Source organism: Papilio polytes, unplaced genomic scaffold (genome assembly GCF_000836215.1).
Source record: "Papilio polytes unplaced genomic scaffold, Ppol_1.0 DF824024.1, whole genome shotgun sequence".
NCBI lineage: Eukaryota > Metazoa > Arthropoda > Insecta > Lepidoptera > Papilionidae > Papilio > Papilio polytes.
In genome coordinates, this window is record NW_013525180.1 from 3,748,125 (window position 1) to 3,757,359 (window position 9,235).

Genomic DNA, 9,235 nt, shown 5'->3' on the forward strand with positions numbered 1-9,235 from the left:
TTAATAGATATTAGTTACCACCTCGGCCCGGCCACGAACCCGAGACTAGTTTGTATGCTGCACACGACATCACGCCTTGGATGTTAAAAGGTCGGATTAATAAATAAATTTCAAATTAATAACGATTATAATCTGACTTCGAACTTTTAATTATAATAAGGTAATGAGTACGTATCAAAACTAATTTTAATATTCAAGGACAGCTGCTAAAAATGTCTTTTATAAATGAAATTAGAAAAGCTATTAAAAAGAAAAATGTGTAGTGATAGGTAACTCTCAAATTGATGATCAGCAGATCAGCTGCATTTCGCATGTAAAGCTAGCAAACCATATTAGCTTAGCTGAATTTGTAACTGCAGAGAGGTCACGTAGAGTGTGACTCATCGTTTGAAGAAGTGATCTACAGTTTTGAGTCGCTTCAGATCTGATTAACACATGCTAAGAGTGATCTGTTTGGAAACAAAACTTGCAAAGGATATGCAACTAAACGAATAGTAAAAATGCCTCATTGTTTATAGATTTAAACTCAGTTAACATTTAACTAAGCTTCTGTTTAAAGATTCACAGCGACCTTCAATATCAATACATTCGCAATTCTTGTAGTGATTAGTAGACATATGTTTAGTTAGATCCTGTCCCACTACTGGTCGATAGAAGCTCAGATAGCTAAAAATTACCTCAATAATGATATATTTTACACGTTGGATTGTTATCAGATAATTTACAATTTGGTGGGACAGGCTCTTAGTCTTCGATTAATGTTAAAGTTTAAATAAATAAAGTTTTATTGTAGACATATTTGTGAGGAAATGTCAAGGAATAGATTATCTTTATAGGGTTAATTTTATCAATTACATTAGGAATTATAGCAAGAAGATACGATGTGTGTTATATTCAGAACGGCGTCTAACCGTCTGATATTTTACAAACAAAAAATGCTTACATTCTTTGCCGATCTGTTTGTGTAGGTCTACTTATAGTGGTCATTGCATACATTGTTACATTAATTAAAAAAGTCTAATGACATGTTTTGCGTAAAGCCATTCAAGTTGATAGTACCGGTTCCAGTCGCCATTGTGACCACGTCTTTATAAACTTGTCAAATGCAGTAACTGCAAACGTTAATCAAATTAACACCTTACCGCATTACAATAAGACGGAAATTTATTCACCAGGCCGCGCCGTTTAACGAATGCCTTACATTTAAATGTATAGAAACGATTAAGATCTCTGAGACTTTAATGGCTCGGTTACTTTATCGATTCTAAGATAGTTTCTATTTTAATATATATTTTTGAGAACCAATTACTTGATATTTCTTTATCTAAACTTTACTATAAATAATTTACATATCTGAGAAGTATTGTCTTTATCATAGTAATATTATAAATGCGAAAGTTTAGATGGATGGATGTTTGTTAGAGTTTGTAGCCTAAAGGGCTAACGTATTTCAGTCAAATTTGGTATAGATGTAGAGGATAGTCTGGAAGAACACCTAGGCTACTTTTTATCCCGAAAATATTTACGGTTCCTGTGGGATGCATTAATTTTATTGAAATTTGGCACAGATATAAAACAAAGTCTGGAGTACACATGGGATAAGGTTCATCCCCGAAAAATGTCCGGTTCCCGAAGGACACGTTATTCACATCGTTCGTATGTTTTCTAATATCACGCGGACGAAGTCGCGGGCAACATCTAGTTCCTAATAAGTTACGGCCACGAATCTACACTGCTTCGTAAGCGCCGCTTACAATCTAACAAAGGTAAAACTGTTTATGGATTTTGAAGTTAAAGCGTCGTAATAAAATGTTTCAATATTCGTCCGTTACTCTGTTATCTGTAGAGAAGGCTACAAGTTTACATGTAATCAAAAGCCATCTGATGAATGAACAAAATCGATATGCAAATACGGAAGACGTGTCTAATATTTATGGACCATCTCTAGTCCGTATTAGAGGGCAATAAAACCATTCGACAGGTAACAGGTTTTTATAAATTCGTCGCCATACCTCATCCGTGAGCATGCGATTTACTACCTTAAATACTATGGATAGATAACAACATAAGAATCAATATTAAGTACAAACATAACGCATCTTTAAGATAGTTTGCGAATTCGTGTCTTTTTACTTTAAACTAAAGTCTTATAATCCTCTCGTTCTTACACAATCTTAACCAATAATATACAATACCTTAAGTAAAAGAAAGGATATAAAAACTCGGTCATCAAATGATTATGTACAAACATACTATAAATGATGGCGTTTGAAAGTTACACATGAGCCCTCCCCGCGCACCAGCGCTCCGCGACAGCCGCGGGCGAGGAAGTGCCTCGTTTGTGAGGCCAGCGACCCATGGAGCCCCCACTTCGGAGCCCCCACTTTTGGACACCACGAATTAAATGCTAATAAGCTACGATCCACCGATATCGTCTTTAAACTACCAATTTTAATGTAACTACTCTTTATTTTGTTCCCAGCCGTTCTGTTTATGTATGAGTTTGGCCCAATGGCGTTTGACTTTCACAGGTTTTATTTGTTTCAACAATTTTAAACCAAGAGTAGGAAATAATGAGTGTAAATTGACTATCGTGACTACAACAACTAAGACAGAAGCAGATTTTAATTGAGTAAACACTCTAGATTGAATAATGGATAGGAGGACACTTTTGAAATGAAAGGCAAAGCCCCCATGTCGCTTTATTTGTTGTTAACAGTCGAACTAATCTTTACTAATACTTGCTAACCATAATTACAAGCCTTTAAAGTAAATTTGTAGTCATCATCATCATTACCAGCTCAAAATACGTCCCCACTGAGTGTCTTGAAGCCTGCCCTGAGTTAGGGTGACTAGGCCGTAGTCAACTACGCTACCCACTGTTGGTTTTGTTTTGGTTGACTTCACAAATTAGATGTTTTGAATACTATACTTAGTTATTGAATCGACTATGAATTAAGAATTATTAAATGAAAAAATATAATAAGCACACATTTACTCGTATTGTGAATCAATGAAAAATTTTGATATATGGATGGATGTTAGAAGGTATCTCTAGAACTTTGACATAGATATAGACCACAGTCTGTAAGAACATAGACTAGTAATTTTTTTTTAATCCTTTGTAAGCAGATAATTATTTTACTGTCAATTTTCTGTTGATTTATGGTTATATGAAAGCATTAAAATCCTTTGAAAATGTTCTGTTTACTTTTGTAAATAAACGTTTGTTTTTATTGGTAAAGAGTTAAGTGCTTTTCGTGTAAAATCTGGAGCAAAAACACTTCACACGATATTTTATAGTTCCATTATTGTCTATTCTATATAATTACCGTCTCGGCTTTGTTAATTATTTCCATGGCATAGGACAATTCTATAGATACATTAAAGTCACAATAAATGAAAAGAAAGCAGATGTTATTATCCGACTCGAGGCGGTCGTAAACCGAGCGACCATCTCGAGCGTAACTTTTGACTCGCCCTAAAATCTTTGTCCGAAAGCAATTGTCGTTCTCTATTCATAAAGGTTTACCTGCCTTCCTTTATCATAGAGCCCTTTGTGCACTTTCAGGCGAAACACTGCATTGTCGCTGTAATTGAATAAATGCCTTTTTCTAAGTCCTTTTGTGGTCTAAACTTCTCAGGACTTGGAGATGTGGAGGACTTTTCAGTTTTTTTTATTCAGTGAAAGCGTGTGTCAAAATACCGTTCGTCCTGAGATACCTTAGCTACCTGACCGTAAAATATATGAACGGAACCAACTAAATTCATAATCAATACATTCGTTTGATGCATTAATGAAAATTAAACTCTATTTGTCAGTAATTAGAGCTCAGATGGCGGTCGCGCAGTGCGTGGCGCGGCGCGCCGGTGTGCGGCGGAGCGCACGCGGCTCCAAAATCGCTACCAAACGTGGTACCCTGTAATTTGTTATAAAAAATCTATTTATGAGATAAAATAAAGCATTGCAACGCTACCTAAGATGCCGTCGATCGATCTCGCTCGCTTATAATAAATCACGTCGCGTCCCTCGATTATGACGCTTGTCATCTTTGTCGTACGATTTATAATCGCGTGCAACATTCAATGGTAAATTATTCTATAATGCGTAAAGGTTGAATTTTGTAATTTAGTTAGGTCGCCTCCTATTTAATAACGTTTTTATATTCCGGCGAGCAGGTGAGGTTTTTTCGTTCGCTTTTTGCTTTAAAGAATCGATAGCTGATGAACGGCTTCTGAGGTAGTCGGTGGTCCGATGTGTAGTTTATTATTACTATGCGATGTGGAACGTCTCGTCGCGTCAGGTCACGTGCTGTGGCCGGTTTACAAGCGCGTAATGAACGAATCCGTTTACGCGCACCTGTGAGGAATAACACTCAGCCTCCTCACAAAAACCGCCATAAATATCGCCCTAACAGAACCTCTCCTACTGAATATTGCGCCCATAAACCCGGCTCAATAAAACCCTTTGCTCGGTTTTGTTCTCGAGCTGACTCTTGGCCTTTTGTTTGCTCAGCCCATAAATATGTTAATATCTGACTTACTCATAACAGGAATTTGGAAATGTCTCGGTTGTGTTTAGTAAAAAAGAGTCGCGGCCGCGCGGCCTAGTACCGTGGCCGCTTGCGTCATACGAGAGTCCTGTCTGACGCGGTCCGTTGACCCTGACAATACCAAATCATATCACAATCCATTTATTGGACCCTTTTAACTTACTTCACTTATTTGTATCAAGTATTTATGTATACTGAGCGATGATTTTGAGGATCTAAGCACTGTCAATACTTCTCTATTTCAAAAATAAAGAAAACATCGTAAAGAAGTTGTTTCGAAAACGATCACAAACCTTAAAAAAAGATTCACAAATAAATCTCGCCGGCAATATTTTACGCGCAGGCATTAAAAATCATTCGCATACGTCAACTTGAAAATCGCATGGTGTGAGAAAGTTTTCAACTCTGGCCAAAAAAATCTAAACACTCCGTCCGTTTGTGCATTCATCCAGGTTAGAGCGGGACAGTCTGTGTTTATCAGAGGGAGACAGATCTAACAAGGAATAGTTTTTCGTGCGTTTTTTGCTCCGAAGTTTGGAAATTTTATTTTTAATACGAGTGGAGTTGGAAAGATAGGAGGGCACAGGGCAGGTAGACGACGCCGAGTCTCGGTATTTGCTTAGTTCCTTTTTTTATCTCGCGAAGATTCCTGTCTGATTTATGGCGGCGGGTGCGACGATTTGTGAGCTGTAACACCGATGCCAGTTTTGTCACTAACGGGCCCCACTCTGATTTATTAATTGAACGGAGGCGTGATCCGGTTCTGACAGTCGTCCCAGACCCCTAATCTTCCGACATCGGCTCTTTTTATTTTATCACACGACGGATCTGTCAAAATTTTCCCGCTCGCGACCATGTCATTATAATATTAGACGGTTTTGAGATTGTTATAATCATTTTGGTTACGAGATAAGTGCAGTTCGCACTGCCCTCGAATATAAACTAATGGACGCTACCTCAAAAATTATTTGTTTTGTCAAAAGTTAAGACAAATGTTTGTCTTAATTCATCTATGACTGGGAGGAGGCAAAACAAATCGGAAGTTCCAACATTGTGAGCAATAACCACGTTAGTTACCCATTTAACCGGTCCCTTGGGGTCATTCCGACGCAGAAGGTCAGTTTTTCGGCCATTAACGCGATCAGAGGGTCGAGCAGGAATTAGGAATTGCCATAAAGGTGGTGGGTAATGACTCACTCAGGACCACTGCCTTGCGACTTTACACGATTTCATCATTCTCAATTGCAGTGTAAATAAATGTTAGAATATTTTACGATTCTATACTACAAAAATGTATTCTCTACATTTCCGTATAATCTGTATTTGTTTGGATTATGAAGAGCTTTTTTTTTAAATTTCGATACAAAGCACTACAAAAAGCATCGCAGCGATGAATGTATAACGATGGATTTGTGTTTTTTTTTTCGCGATCGTGTGATGATACATCTCACGTTGATTCACGGATTAATTCTTTATGATGCGACAGCTGTTTATTTATTATAACATCTTTCCATAATCTGCTTTCAAAGCACAATTTCTTAAGCCTCCATCTGCCCGAAAAAATAAGCGCGGCAAAAACTTTGTTTACAGCATTTACAGCGAGGCGATTGGGAACGTTTTAATAAAATTCCTACATTCACTGGACGGCTTTTAAGCAGCTTTTGTAGAACGAATTATTGTAAGAGAACATGTTTAAATTTTTTTTATCAAAAACCCCTAGGAAAATCTTTACAAGCATATGTTTCGTAGAACTTTTAAGTTGTCTATTTTATGTTTTTATTCTGAATTGTGTCACAATTCATTCGTCATGTTTGTATAAGTCAACTATCGCTGGACTACGATGTGTTAGATGGAACACTTCAACGACACCACAATAACACTTCGCCACTGAATCCTGTATTAATTTGATGCGCAATCGAGTCGCCGTCTACCCTACGCGTTCCCATGGCCACTGCGCCGCAACACGACAGACAAACAAACAAACAACAAATTCATAACGGTGCGTGTTTACTAAAGCTCAAGAGCACTCGCGCGCGCTCCATTTGAAAATAAACAAGCCGATGAGTGTTTTAAACAAGAAAAAAAAAACAAAAGATAAACAAATGTTGAAGAACGCAAGAGCAGTGCTCACCCCAATCCCGGTACAGCACCGGCACAATGGCGGCGCGCGTGTGCTTGCGCAGAAATAACCACGTCTAGAACGCTATGAATAAGTAAGCGTATTCGGCGCCCTTATTTTGCCTTTTTTTAATTTCCAAACGCCGCCCGCCGCCCTCAGGCCTGCCAGCTCCCAGCGGATCAGAAATTAAAGTGTAATGGTGCAATGTTTAATAAGTTATCTGCGGGTAGGGATGTGTGTTTGGCTTTTGTTAATACAATTTTTAGAGTTAATACTTTAAAGGGGGTCGAAATGAACGCTGGAGCGGGGACCGCGGGGTATGTTTTGCATTATTGCAAACTTTTAGCGATTTAACATTTCATTATAACGAAATCTGTCCTTAATTTATCGTCAACTTTTTAATACTAATATGAAATATAATATTGGAAAGTCATGAAAGAATGCATTTTTATTACATTTTACAGGATTTAGTATTTCTATAACCGGCACTGCACTGCCAGTTTCTAACACTAGTTTTCTTATTTAAGTAAGCTTTAGTTATGTTAAAATTAATTTAGCTTTTATGCTACTTTACTTCCTTCATGAGTTGAGTAGAGAAACACTGTAAGGTATGGCAAGGGGTAGGTTATTCCCACATTATCCGTCAATCATTGACACATTGAAACAATCAGGGCGCGAGTGCGGAGTTTGTGCGGCAGGCGGCAGGCGGCGGGCAAAGGGTTCGCATTACTGGACGTAATCTTGATTGATCTACAACAAATAACGTTGGTTTTGTAGCCGTGTCCGACTCACCCTCGGGGTTTCTTATCCCATTGTATTAAGGGTTGACTGTACTCTTCGCGTACCGCATCTAATGCGCGAATTAATATTGACAGATGTGTTTGTTCATTAACACTATATTGTTGTTTACAAAAGTCTATTGACTTTGATAGTGTTTTTGAATATTTTGGAGTATAAAACATTTTTATATGAATTAAACACTAAAAGTTGTTGATCACAGTTGTAGTACCGTTTTTTAAATAGTTTTTTAGACATCCTATAAACATATGATTAACGTGTCGCTATAGATTCAATGTGTCTGTTTAACCAAGTTACGTAGCGGTTTTCTTGAGAGATATCTAAGCATAGATATTGACATCGCGTTGGTTACCTAACCAAAACATATACTACCCTCAGACTGTAGGTAAAAACACCCTCTAATCCACGTCAGCTGCTCCTGACTGGTCGCACCCTCCGCCGCCCTACGGGCTCTCCCACCCATATTTACCCTTAAAAACTTCCAGACCTCTGCTACCCTGCGATGCTGTCTCCGCGACGGATCAACATACAGTGGTCGGCAGCTTCAGAGACTAGTATATCTTGAGCCGTCGAAATTTAGCCCGTTGTTCGTGTAACTCTGTTTTGTTTGCTCTCGAGAGGGAGGTGAAGTGTCAATTTGTACTGGACGTATGTACAAGAGAGCTTGCCCTCCTGTCAAATACATAATGAGCGTTTTTTTTATTTTTTCATACTTTTATACGTGTAGGTTTAAACGATCGATGGCGGTTTTAATGGCTCTAAGCGAATTTGCGCTGCGACCGACAAACGGTTTGAAATAATCCCTAATTCATAACTGTCGTCGACGGCATATTTTCGTTTCATAACCGTTTTAATTCAAATATCGATTCGAATTGCAAAGATTATCTACAATTCTGGCACTCTATAAATATGTAATGAACGAAAACAACTATTTTTTATTTTAGTTTATCTGTTGGTTTGCAACAAAACAAACCGGTTGAGTTAAGAGCCGCTTAAAGAATTAAAGGACCATTAAACAATTTCCCAATTGATTATCGTCGGACGAGCGCTCCGCTAAACAAAAAGCTAACATCGTCTTGCACCGACACCGACTGACTGAGTACACCGACTGACTGGCACCGACTGACCGACTGACACGGCCAGCGTGTTCGGTGGAGACGCAACGTGTCGCCGGGAATGCCGAGACCCCTGCTGTTTAAATGCACTATACAACCTGATCCAAAAATCCCGTCAAAAATTATAAAATCTATAACATATGTTAATGGCTGATTTATTCTGCAGCTAATTTCCGAGAATCAATCAGAATTTACATAGTAAAATTAAATTTAAGTGGTACTAGCTTACTTATAGATGGGGTTATTTCTGAGTGTATTTCGGGCGGCATTCCAACTGTTATATTTATATACAAATCAATTTAAACAAATTGCATTAGGAACAGCAGAAATGTGAGTTATGGCCTCCACCGTAAATAATAACAGAACGGCTAAAACGAACCAAATGCTGTGCAGACGTTTAAAAATGATGTAAACAGAGTTTGACGATTTGATTGAACGTTAGCAGCGAGTCGGGCAGTGAGTGAGCAGCCTGTATTTGCCGCGTACCTAGTGTATTTATGTCATTATTAACCGGCGCGAATTAATACTCATTTGGCGTCCATTTTTATCGCGAGTTTTCTGACGCAAGGGCAAAAAGTCGGGCGCGTTCTGCGGCCGCGCCGCGCTCCCGCCACTTTTTGCGCGGCGCTGGCCGCCAGCCGCCAGCCGCC

General features: G+C 38.5%; 1 protein-coding gene across 3 annotated transcripts in view; it reads right to left on the reverse strand.

Moving 5' to 3' along the window:
• The window catches only part of LOC106101088 (homeobox protein homothorax), a 206,471-nt gene that overhangs the window by 186,038 nt on the left and 11,198 nt on the right, over nucleotides 1-9,235 (reverse strand). The gene's annotated exons all lie outside the window — the stretch shown is intronic.